Here is a 13,485-nt window from a genome sequence, read left to right on the forward strand (position 1 = left end):
ACAACAGGGAACGTGTGAGATCTGTCCCCTTGGTCTTACCCATGGAGGAAGGTAAGAGCCTTCTTCCTAAGTGATCTCTAGAGTGAGGGCACTTGGCTGGACAACTTGTGGACAACTTAAGAAGGACTTCCCTCCTTCTTAATTATTAAAGGTGTTAACACTTAAGGTGTGTTCACACCTTTCCTACAGGTGCCTTTCTGCTCCTGCTTGGCCTTTTTAGCACAACCATAACTTAATCTGGGAGCAAGAGAAAACAGAAAATAGTATAGAGGAAGAAGGCACTAACCTTTCTTGCTTCTACCCAACTCTACCCCAGTGGTGGTGACACAGACCTAGCATGAATGAATAATGTCTGGAGAAAGGCTTTGTGTTGGCTTGAGTCAGTCAGTGTGTTTGTGGTCCTCAGCAATTACTGTTTAGTAGGACACAGCTCTTTCAGGACCCAGGGATCTTGATGACTGCTGCCTAATCTGTTCTGTTATTTCTGAACAAAATGTGGAAAAGGAAGGTGGAAGGGTGGAGGGGAAGCAACAGATGGAAAGATGCTGCTAGAGAATTACAGCTACTGAGAGAATTTCAGGATTAAAAAAGAAGTAGTTTAATTTGAATATTGTTTAAAAATAATCTGAGTTGTCAAGAAAGAAAACAGTTGACTAAACATTGATATTGAATATCTGAATGATAATAAGAAACGCATATACAGAGCTATGTAAAGCAGTGCAAATATGTCAACATGACAAAAATTTGTGTGAGTAGGTGACATGTATCAGCAAGATGATGATGATAATGATGATGATGATGATTATTGACATTTACTGGGTGGTTACTTTGTGCCAGACACTGTTGTAAGTGTCTAGTATATAGTAACTCATTTAATCTTTAGAAATCCCTTGAGGCAGACACAATTAGTGACCCAATTTTGCAGATGACAAACTGGGTTTAGAGCTATCTAGTAATTTGGACAAGGAATACAGGTCGTAAGTGACAGAGCCAGGATCTGACACTCTGGAGCCTGCACTTCTAACCACTACACATAGAGACAGAACTGTCATCATCACTGAATTAGGCTACAGTGTGCATTTTTGTTTTGTTTCGGTATGTTTTAATTCTTTCCTATTACATAAATAACAGAATGGTGACATATTTATCAAACAGTTGATTTTTTTTTTTCTAGCATATCTCTAACAGTAAATTATTTTCTTTGGGAAGTTTGGGTGTGCTGTGTTGCTAATTTTGTCCCCACTGGATGTCCTTGAAGTCTCTATTTTGACCTTGGCTCTTATTGGATCTTGGGCTGGAATGAGTGACTGAGATCCCTGAGCTCTCCCTAGTGGTTAAAGTGTATAATCAGACTAATTACTGGAAAAAGCAGTTTGAATAAAGACAATGTCTTTTTGAGATAAGATTAAAATCCAGGACTGAAATATTGACACAATGGGAAGAAAATCGGCTACTGAAAAACCATGACATTACTTATTTTGTACACCATATAAAGTAACTGCCTGACAGACAATAGTTGTGATATTTCTTCCTCTCTAAAGAGCAGATGATGATGATTTTAAGGGCATATATTTTTCTCTAATCCAGATTAATATTCCTGAAATAAAGCTTCTGGTATGTCATTCTCTAGCTCCAAGTGCTTCAAGCGGCCCCTCATGCTTATGGAATTAGTTCCATAATTTGCAACTCTTGGCAAAATATTCCTTAAACTTCTTCTGTTATGGGAAGTTTTTCTATCTCCCTTCATTACTTTATACTTAAACCAAATGAAACTTTCTTCTTACTCATCTCTGTTGCCATTATTTCCTCACCTTAAAATACCTCTCATAAGCCCACTCTTGTCTTTACGTGTTCCAATCTTACCCACTTGCAAGGTCCAGCTGAAGTGCTGGCATTTCCATAAAAATGTTCCTAATTTCTCAGATGGAAATAATGTCTTCCTCCTCTGAATTCTCAGGACATATGTTTGTTTCTTTTATTACAAATGTCATTTTCAGCCTTGCATGATACATCATTATCATCTACATTTTGTTCTCTTGAGAACTGAACATACATCCAAATCATCCTTGTATTTCTCATGGTAGTTTGCATAGCACCTTGCATACATTGGATATTCAAGTATGTGTCACACTGAAGTGAGTGACTGTGAACATATGTTCTAAGATCATATCTGAAACAGATTTAAGTCCTTTTGATTATCTCATTAATAGTGAACACATTACAGTGGAGGCTCTGGTGTCACCGAGGGACCACTACAGAACAAAAGCACTCGTTTCTCTAGTTTGGAGTGTTAGCTCAGGTGCTGGCTCATAGTGGAGCCCCTTCCCAGGAGCTACCTCACCCAAGGCTATGACCCTTCACTGAGGACAGCTGGCATTCAATGACTGGCTAAGGTGGGGCTCAAATGACCTGCTCTCCTCCCTACATTTGAGACATCTCTAAAGAGTCTTCCCACTTTGAAGTTTCCCATGGGATTTACTGAATCCTCAACTGCAACTGAATTCGCAGTTCATTTTTTTCTTATGTCCAGTCCTTATGGAGGTGGTTCCTGATAGAATTTCCCAGTTCAGTTTCTTCTATTCAAATCTCCAACCTCTATCTCAGAATCTGTTTCCTGGAGAACTAAATCTAAAAGACATATTTATCTTCACTGGATTATTTTCTAGAATACTTTGGCCTCATTCAGATGTCATTTGGAACAGGTTTGAATCCTGCCTTTATTGTTTATTAGGTTTGTGAAATTGGAATGTTAGTTATGTTCTTCTACCAGTTACAATTAGGTTCAGTGGCATATAATGAAAACCCTAAATCAATGCTGGCTAAATTATATTAAGAACATTTTTCTCCCTCATACAGGAGAAGACAAGAAGTATGGTACAGAATCCTTATGATTGGGCATAAACCAGCTCTGACCCTCTAAGGTGTGGTCTTTGCCTTAAAGATCCCAAATAGCTGCTGGAGTTCCAGCCTCACATGCACTAACAGAATGGAGAAAGCAAAGAATGGCATGATCCCACCTTTAAAGAGCACTCCCCAGAATTTTCTAAAAATCCTTCTTTATATTATCATTGACTAGAACATAGTCATATGTCGACACCTAACTATGTCTAAAAAATGTAGTCTTTCAATCACATCCATGGCAAAAGTTTTGTTCTTTATAAAATGATTTGCTATAAAGAGTTAACATATATGCATTATCTGGCATAGGTGGTGGCCAATAAATGGTCCTGAATCCCTCCTTTTATATCACAGTTATTTATTTTAATATACACTTAGTATTTTCATAAGGCAGCATTATAGCCCAGTAATAAGCACTAGAAGCTAAATATCAATGAGTACTGTTTGTCAAAACCTAATAAAAGTTGTGTGACTTTGAGATGTTTGAACCTTCTTTTCTTCTGCTGTTGTCATAATAGAATTGTGATATGATTAATAAAAAGATGCCAATAAATACTGGTAACTAAAACAACTCCTTTTAATGTAGGTCAAGGATATAACTAAGAACATACAGATGCTACCCAGATCAGTAGAGACAGCCACAATTCTAGCCACAGGGGCAGCTGTCAATGGTCTTCAGGGCCCCACAAAGGTGCTGCCAATGATACTATCAGTTGGGACAGGAATTTTGCATGAGTAGTACCCTCTACCTTTCTCTCAGACCTTTTGCTTTTTTTAATCCTTCCTCTCTTGACTATTCTGTAGATTCCCAGCTCTTCTGCTTGCCAACAAGACGTACATAACTAGTAACAAACCCAGCATATTCCTGAGTGCTTATACAGAGGGCAAATCAAAGGTAACTTTTCAAGGACCAATTTTCCAGGTGTACCTGTCCCTAGCATTTCCTTTCTCTAGCTCTCTAGATTGGCTCTGCCAGTTTTGTCAAGCTCATCTGGGAAGGTTATATACAAGGGTTCCTGGAACTCTTCTATAGATTTTCACTCTGACTTTCTCATCTTGGCTGTCATCTGTCCCCATTTAACATCAAGGTGAGGAAAATCACATCCCCAACATCTCTGCACTAGACAGAGTTTGAAGCTCCTAATAATAAATTGTGATCAGTATATAGCTGCTTTTCTGTAAACTGTAATGGATTTTATGGCTGTTCATGAAAAGCTACATCCATCTTTCACTTACTGAAATCAGTGTACTGCATCTCAGAATGCTCTTGATCACACTGGATTTGTGGATCTTTCCATCTGCGAATTCTGATTTGCTTTACCATATTTGAGACCACTGGGATCAGATTTAGTGTTTTCTCTGTTGCCTTTTAAATTATTCTTTCCTTGAGGTCTAGTTGCATCTGATGTTCTTTATAATTATCCTAAGCCAAAACATAGACACCCGTACTTAAGGTAATCAGGAGCACTGACACCTACTCAGGGTAAAATGACCCCACTACAAAGTCACATCTTGATGGCACATCTTGATGGAAACCAATGAAGTTGGCTTGGTTCTCATACAGAGTCAGTATGGAGTATGGAAACACCATTTGGCTTTGTCATTGAAAAGACCTGGTTCTGAATCAATCCTTTGCCACTTTTCAGCTCTATTAAATTAATCTCTCTAAGAGTACTCCTTAGTATGCATAGCATTGCCATAAGAATTAAGTGAGATATATGATGCCCAGTGCATAGTGTCTGACATAGTAACCACTTGACAAAGATTAACTTTTATAATTTTATTTATTATCAATAAAAAGAATTTCTTCCATTTATAGCTTTCTTTTAAAATATAATATTAAAAGCACGTGTTAAGCCCAACCAACTCTTATTTTGTGTGGCATCAGTGGAGGTAATTCTCTAGTCTATTGACATGAGGAATTACTCTAATACTTTTGAGGTGACTCATTCTTACATTCCTTGCACAAGCCCTCTTCAGCCCAATATTACTATTTTTTGAGGGCACTTTTGGATTTAATTAAGGTAATATTATTTTTATGTATCTTTTGTGTACATTTATAAATGAAACAAAACTATAATTTTATTTTCTTGTAGTGTCCATATCTGACATTGAAATTAAGATTACTGTAGCCTAATAAAAATACCTAGGCAGAGCCCAGAAATAAGACTGCACACCTACAATATCTGATCTTCAACAAAGCTGACAAAAACAAGCGATGGGGAAAGGACTCCCTATTCAATAAATGGTGCTGATATAACTGGTTAGCCATATGCAGAAGATTAAAACTGGACCCCTTTCTTACACCATATACAAAAATCAACTCAAGATGGACTAAGATTTAAATGTAAACCCAAAACTATAAAAACCCCTGAAAGACAACCTAGGCAATACCATTCAGGACATAGAGCTGGCAAAGATTTCATGACAAAGATGCCAAAAGCAATTGCAATAAAAGCAAAACTGGCAAATGGGGTCTAATTAAACTAAAGAGCTTCTGCACAGCAAGAGAAACTATCAGCAGAGTAAAAAGACAACCTACGAAATAAGAGAAAATATTTGCAAACTATGCATCTGACAAAGGTCTAATATCCAGCATCTATAAGGAGCTTAAACAAATGTACCAGAAAAACAAACAACCCCATAAAAAAAGTGAGCAAAGGATATGAACAGACATTTTTCAAAAGGAGGCATACATGCAGCCAACAAGCATATGTAAAAAAGCTCAACACTTATCATTAGAGAAATGCAAAACAAAATCACAGTGAGATTCCATCTCACACCAGTCAGAGTGGTTGTTATTAAAAAGTCAAAAAATAACAGCTGATGGTGAGGTTGCAGAGAAAAGGGAATGCTTATACTCTGTTGGTGGGAGTGTAAATTGTTCAACCATTGTGGAAAGCAGTGTGGTGATTTTTCAAAGAGCTAAAAGCAGAACTACCATTTGACGTAACAATCCCATTACTGGATATACCCAAAGTAATATAAATCATTTTACCATACAGACATATGCATGCATATGTTCACTGCAGCATTATTCACAATAGCAAAGACATGGAATCAATCTAAATGTCCATCAATGACAGATTGGACAAAGAAAATGTGGTACATATACACCATGGAATACTATGCAGCCATAAAAAAGAATGAGCTCATGTCCTTTGCAGGCACATGGATAGAGCTGGAGGCCATTATCCCTAGCAAACAAATGCACCAACAGAAAACCAAATACCACATGTTCTCACTTAGAAGTGGGAGAATACGTGGACACAAGGAGAACAATAGACTCTGGGGCCTACTTGAGGGTGGAAGGTGGGAAAAGGGAGAGGATCAGAAAAAAATAACTACTGTCTATTAGGCTTAGTACCTGGGTGACAAAAGGATCTGTACACCAAACCCCTGTGACATGAGTTTACCTATATAACAAACCTGCACATGTACCCTTGAACTTAAAATAAAAGTTAAGGCCGGGCGCGGTGGCTCACGCTTGTAATCCCAGCACTTTGGGAGACCGAGGCGGGCGGATCACGAGGTCAGGAGATCGAGACCACAGTGAAACCCCGTCTCTACTAAAAATACAAAAAATTAGCCAGGCATGGTGGCGGGCGCCTGTAGTCCCAGCCACTCGGAGAGGCTGAGGCAGGAGAATGGCGTGAACCCGGGAGGCGGAGCTTGCAGTGAGCCGAGACTGCGCCACTGCACTCCAGCCTGGGCGACAGAGCGAGACTCCGTCTCAAAAAAAAAAAAAAAAAAAAAAAAAAAAAAAAAAAAAAAAAAAAGTTAAAAAAAAAGAAAGGGTAAAGTATAAAGGAAAGAACATGGCCTTTATCTTAATTAGACAGGTTTGAATGACAGTTCCGTCACTTACCATCCATGTGCCTGTAGACAAATCACATAAACTATCTAAACCTCAATTTCTTCATATGCAAAATAAAACTAATACAAGCTTACTTGTGAAGTTATCGTAAGCATTAAATATTAGGTTGGTGCAAAAGTAATTGCAGCTTTTGCCATTGTTTTCAAAAACCACAATTACTTTTGCACCAACCTAATAAATTGATGTTTAAAAAGACAGTAAAGAATTTTTTCTTGAAAATTTTATAGAATTTATCTGTAAAACTAAGATATCCTGAGTTTTTTTGGAAGGAGCAGTCTTTGATTACCATTTCCTTTATGACTGCTCTATTAAAGTCCTCTTTTTCTTGCACCGAATTTGCATTTTACACAATTTTTAAAATGTTTCCATTTCACTTATATTTTCAAAGTTATTAGTGCATGGTTGTATATAATTCCTCCTTATTTTTAAATCTCTGCTCTCTCATTTCCCTTTTTCATACTTAGTTTGGCTTATGCTCATCTTTTCTCCTTTTTCTCTTAATGTTACTATGGAATACTTGTCTCATTATATTAATCTTTTTAAACAACCAGCATTTGGGTTTGCTGTTATTCTGCCCTCACCTTTATTATTTTCTTCATTCTTATTTTTTTGGATTTGCTGTTTTTCTTTGTTCAACTTCTTGAGATGAATGCTTAGTATTTAAAAACCCTGTTACAATGGAAAATTTCAAGTATATATAAAGGAAAGAGAACAAAATAGAGAATCTCCATCTACCCGGCTTCCAGTGTTAACAATTAGTCCTGGACAATATAGTCTTCTTAGTACCCTGTCCCGCTTCTCTCCTTCCCACACAGTGTATCATTTGATTTGCAAATGTTTATATGTGAATCTCCAAAAAATAGGGATTCTTTTTTGAAATATAACCACAATCTCATTATTGCACTTACAATATTAATAACTGAGTGATATATTACTAGTAATTTTCCCTAGTTATCTCAGAAATTTTTTGTAGGTCATTTGTTGGAATCAGTATTGAAAAATGTTCTATACATTGCAATTTGTTTTATCTTTTAAGTTTCTTTTGATCTATGTATTCCTTCTCAATTTTTTTCTTATATTTGTTGAAAAAATTAAATTTTTCCTATAGTTTGTCTTATATTTTCATTTGTTTTATTTTTGATCTTACATTTGAAAATTAGTTTTTTAATTTAATTTTAGTTATAATTATTAAAACTAATAGTTGCGAAGCCAGTTTTACAAAATGAGATATATTAAAATAAGTTTGGTTTCCATCACTGTTTATTCCACCTTATTAGTTGTATTTCCTTATAAGTAACCATTTAAAAAAATGTTCATGTTTTGTCCTTCCATTAAAAAAAAAACATGTAAGTACTCTCTAGTCTTGCTGACTGCATCCCTGTGGTGTTGCTAAATTTGTCTCTCTGTGCCCTGCAATTCCTGTAAATTGGGAGATAGATCTAGGACATGCATTCTCAACAGGGGTGGTATCACCCTTAAAAAGTGAAAATTGGTTCTTTGAGGGTAAAAAAATGCATACTCTTTTTGGCTATATTCCTCTAATTTTAACGTATATTGTTTTCATAATCACCAACATCAAAACATTAACTTTCCTATGTGATTTTCCTTTTTTAGAAATATGCCATTTAGTTTTTTCTAATGTATAAATTTTAAGCCCTATTTTGCTTTTATTTTCTAATTAAATATTTTTAATAAATATTTTCTAATTTTTTTTTTTGAGACGGAGTCTCTCTCTGTCACCGAGGCTGGAGTGCAGTGGTGCAATCTCAGCTCACTGCCACCTCTGCATCCTGGGTTCAAGTGATTCTCCTGCCTCAGCCTCCCAAGTTGCTGGCACTACAGGAGCATACTACTATGCCTGACTAATTTGTGTGTGTGTATGTATTTTTGTACTGACAGGGTCTCACCATGTTGTCCAGGCTGGTCTTGAACTCCTGACCTCAAGTGATTCCCCCACCTCGGCCTCCCAAAGTGCTGGGATTACAGGTGTGAGCCACCGTGCATGGCCTAAATTTTAATATTATTTTATTGCATTATGGTTGGTATATATAGTCTGCATAATATTAACATTTTTGCTTTTATTGTTGCTTCCTTTTTGTCTCAACATATGGTCTACTCTTGTAAATATTTCCTGAGTGCCTTATTTTTTAGTATAGATTTCTTTTTTTCCTTTTTCTGTGTGTGTGTGTGTGTGTGTGCGTGTGTGTGTGTGTGTATCAGCACACATATATTTAAAATAATGTTCAAATTCTTGATATCTGTTCATTTTTGTCTCTTTCATCTACCAGTTTCGGAGATAGATGTGTTAAAATCTCCAATTACTATTTTTCATTTACATATTTTTTTCTGTATTTATGTCAATTGCTGCTTGAAATACTTTGAATCACCCTTCTTAGGTGCAGTGATGTTAATAGGGGCATACTATCTTATTCTATTCTTTATTTTACCAGTATATAATGTTCCTTTGTGCATTTTTTGCCTTCCTGATATTTTGTGAGATATTAATATTGATTTCTTCTGTTCCCCAATCTAGTTGCTTCTTACTTTTCTGACCTCACCTTCTACACCTTTCCACTTGTCCAACAAACTCCTGTCCTACTGGCTATTCCTCAAATGCATTAGGCATCTTCTAGCATGAGGATCTTTGCACTTGCTGTTATCTCTGCCTAGAGTATTCCTCCATTGGGCTCCACATGTGGGTTTGATTAACTGTTATCTTTTTAGTAAATTTTCTTTGATCATTTTATTTAAAATTGCAACATTTTGTAGATGGCATACACTATCTTTTTTTTCCCTGTTGCTTTTTCTCCATTGTGTAGCTCACCACTGGATATACTGATGATTTGTTACATCTCTTCTGTAGTGTTCTGATAAGATAAGTAAGTAACAATGAGGAAGGGGCCTCAGGTCGGGTAGGGCTCCAGGTGGGGAAGAACAGTGAACAATTTTTCTGAGAGATGGCTAATCACAAACAACCTGCAGGCACAATGACCTTATTCCACACATAGCCCCAGCAGCAACACCTTGTTTCATACTTAGCCCTTCCAGCATGACCCTATAAAACTTCCCTCCAGCCCCTGCCTCTTTGCACACAGCCCCCTCTCTGCTGTGCTGCCTGTTGCAACCTTGCAACATATTTTCATACTTTCTCTAATAAATCTGCCTTTCTTTACCCATGACTGTCTTGGTAAATTTCTTTACCACCCATGACACTGGCCCCAGCTAGTTGCACCAGAGACACTTTGCTGGTCCATACAGTGACTATATGAAGACCTCTCTCCCTATGTGGGACTCTCTGCCTTCTCGCTTTCTGTTTTCCAACTCGGGACCCTTAGAGGACAGAGTCTAAGCATGGAGACCACATAAGGTCTCTGGCCAGGGCTGCACTCTGGTGGAAATGAAAGGTGTCCATGTGGAAGTGTCTGACTGCCACCACCTCTTTGGGTGAGGGACCTAAGTTTATTTTCCCTTTTCAGCCTTTCAGCAGCCCACCTCTAATATCCCTTTGGCAACTGATGGTAACTGACCAGGTCTGGTCTCTGGTGTTGCCTAAAGGCCAAAGGGTGAAGAGGTTTGTCTGCCTTGCCTAGAAGGGGGAAAGACTGTCTCCCCAAATGAAGCAGCGTCATTGTCTGGGGTAAATACCTGGGGTTTGTCATCTCACAGTAAGGGAATCAAGGACGCAGATGCAAGAAGTGGGTTTAGGAGTGGAGGTTGAATAAGCAAAAGAAAGAGATAGCTCTCTCCCTTGCAAGAGAGAGGGGTGCTTGAATGGGACTTGTAGCCCACAGCCGAGTGAACCAAATTTTATAGACAGGCTTGAGGAGGTGGTGTCTGATTTAATTAGTGCCCACAGATTGGGTGGACCAGGTGTGACGTTTACATAGCATGTAGGGAAGCTGGCCACCCCACCTTAATCTTATTATGCAGATGGGCTTTCTGCTTGGCACCATGTTGTCTGCTCCTTACTGTCCACGTGGCTGGCAAAGAGAAGGGAAGATGAAGCCACCATTTTGATCATGCCTAGTCCCAGAGAGCTTTATCCTATTGGCACAACTGCCAGCATTCACCCGTGCAAGCTTCCAGCTTGCTTGTCTATGTCTGCAGCTTGATTTTACAGGCTGCTCTTTGTTAGAAAAGAAAATAATTTGGGGGCTCCTTTTCATTAAAAGGAGAACCTTGCCAAGGACTTTCTTACCTTTACTATCTGCTTAAGTAATTTCTTTTTAACTCCTGTATCACTCTCTTTTCTGGTTTAAACTCTCTATGTATGATGTGACTGGCAACAGTAGCTCATCCAGAGCGAATTCACACAAGTTTTAGATGACTCAGACCCTCTTTCTTACTCTAAGTTTTCCCATGAAGACAGCCAGAACTCCTGCTCTGGCTGCTCCTTCCCAAATCAGGTGATCTCAGAATGGTGAGTCCCCCATTTCTCAGCCCCTTTCCTGGGTTGGCATCAGGCTGAGTTTTTCCTTTACCCTTTTTCCTCATATCTGGGCTGATAACCTAGCATAACCATGTACCTGAACTGGCCATCTAGCATAAGGTCCCAGCACCAACGGTTCCTTTCGAATAGGTGGGACACCTCTTTAGAAAGTGCATCTGAGGTTGGGTGTGGTGGCTCACGCCTGTAATCCCAGCACTTTGGGAGGCTGAGGCAGGTGGATCATGAGATCAGGAGATCAAGACCATCCTGGCCAACATGGTAAAACCCCACTTCTACTAAAAATACAAAAATTAGCTGGGAGTGGTGGTGCACACCTGTAGTCCCAGCTACTCAGGAGGCTGAGGGAGGAGAATTGCTTGAACCCGGGAGGTGGAGGTTGCAGTGAGCCAAGATCGCGCCACTGCACTCCAGCCTGGTGAAAGAGTGAGGCTCTGTCTCAAAAGAAAAAAAAAAAAGGAAGAAAGTGCATCTGAGTCCCTCAGTGGACATAAGTGGAACTATTTTCCTTGATGGGACATCCCAAGAAAAAGTGTGGTTTGTGTCTCAGTGGGCATTAGTCCCCAGCGGCTCATTATTTTTCAGTCCTACCATAGGAAAAATCTTGTCTCTTCCTTCGGACTCATCCCTGGGTTGCATACTAAAATATTGGGATAAATTTGACCTTCCGACTCTCAAAAAGAAACACCTAATTTTCATGTATAATACAGCATGGCCCCTATGCATAAAACCCTCAAATTAGCTTCCTCAATCTTTTATAACTGAGAGCAGAATAAGGAGGACAGGTCTAAGAAGATAGAAAAATACAGGGACAGCTCAACTGTTGGCTGCTTTACAATTCCCCAGCCCCCTCTAAGTTGACCTAAGGACACTCCTCCAGGTAACTGCCATCAGTGCAGAAAGCCAGGCCAATGGAAGGCAAACTGCCCCAATGAAATAAATGGGAAAAAGTCCCACATGGCTTGCCCCCATACCACAAGCTCAGCCACTGGAGACAGGACTGCTCTGAAGGCTGAAGGGCCCCTGGGACAGAATCTCAACCCCCAGTGGCCTTGAGCTGAAGGGGCTCTCTGCTTTAGCTGGCTTCCAAATCAGACATCATCATCAGCAAGACAAAGCTAAGGGCAACTCTGGAGGTGGCAAATAAAATTATGAATTTCCCTTTTGTGTTAAAGAACTGCCTATTCTATCCTAATCTTCTCTGAGCAACTTTCCACCAAATCCTGTCAGTTACTGAGGGCAAGTTGTATCCCCTCCCTCGAAAAGAAAAAATTTCCACCCCTTTGTATTACTTAAGGGACCAAGTGCCATTCTCCCACCAGTCCCTGGTAATGTCTCATTACCCCAAACCCCTTTGGGGCAAACATATATTTTCCAAGATGGGTACCTGCTTAATATTTACCTAACCTTTGAATTCATGTTTCCCTCTAATAGCTCTCTTTCTCCTTTGAAAGCTACCTAAATCTTTAACCAAAACTTGCACCTATATAGTCCTATCTCAGGGGTTTCAACACAGCCCACACTTACTCAAACAAGTCCTAGCAAAAAATCTGAGCAATCTCTCGAGGGGGGGTGACTTCTATAGTACATAGATAACCTCCTCATTTGCTCCCACTTCACAGAGCTCACACAGCATCATACAGTACAAACCTTAACTTCCTAACAAAAGGAAAATAATTTTTGTCTACTTTAAAGGTTACTTAAAGGCTCTATATAAAACAAGTTAAAGGGAATCAGGAAATAAGAGAGACATAAAAAAGTTATAAAGGTAAAGTGATATTGTTGGTAAAAAAGGTTATAAATAAGAGATTTTATATGAGAAAGGATATTCTAGGATAAATTCTTGTCCTAAAGTAAAATGACTGGTTGTTTAAAAAGAAGGATGTTGGCCAGACGTGGTAGCTCACACCTGTAATCCCAGCACTTTGGGAGGCCAAGGCAGGCAAATCACCTGAGGTCGGGAGTTCAAGACCAGCCTGACCAACATAGAGAAACCTCATGTCTACTAAAAATAGAAAATTAGCAGGGGGTGGTGGCATATGACTGTAATCCCAGCTACTCAGGAGGCTGAGGCAGGAGAATCGCTTGAACCCTGGAGGTGGAGGTTGTGGTGAGCCAAGATTGCGCCATTACACTCCAGCCTGGGCAACGAGAGCAAAATTCTGTCTAAAAAAAAAAAAAAGAAGGATATTTAGGACAAGTCAGAAAGTCCAAGCATGTCATAGATGGTCTGTGTAAGTTGTGAGAAGGTTCATGAAGGGGA

The sequence above is a fragment of the Symphalangus syndactylus genome, chromosome 3, assembly GCF_028878055.3.
Source record: "Symphalangus syndactylus isolate Jambi chromosome 3, NHGRI_mSymSyn1-v2.1_pri, whole genome shotgun sequence".
Classification (NCBI taxonomy): Eukaryota; Metazoa; Chordata; class Mammalia; order Primates; family Hylobatidae; genus Symphalangus; species Symphalangus syndactylus.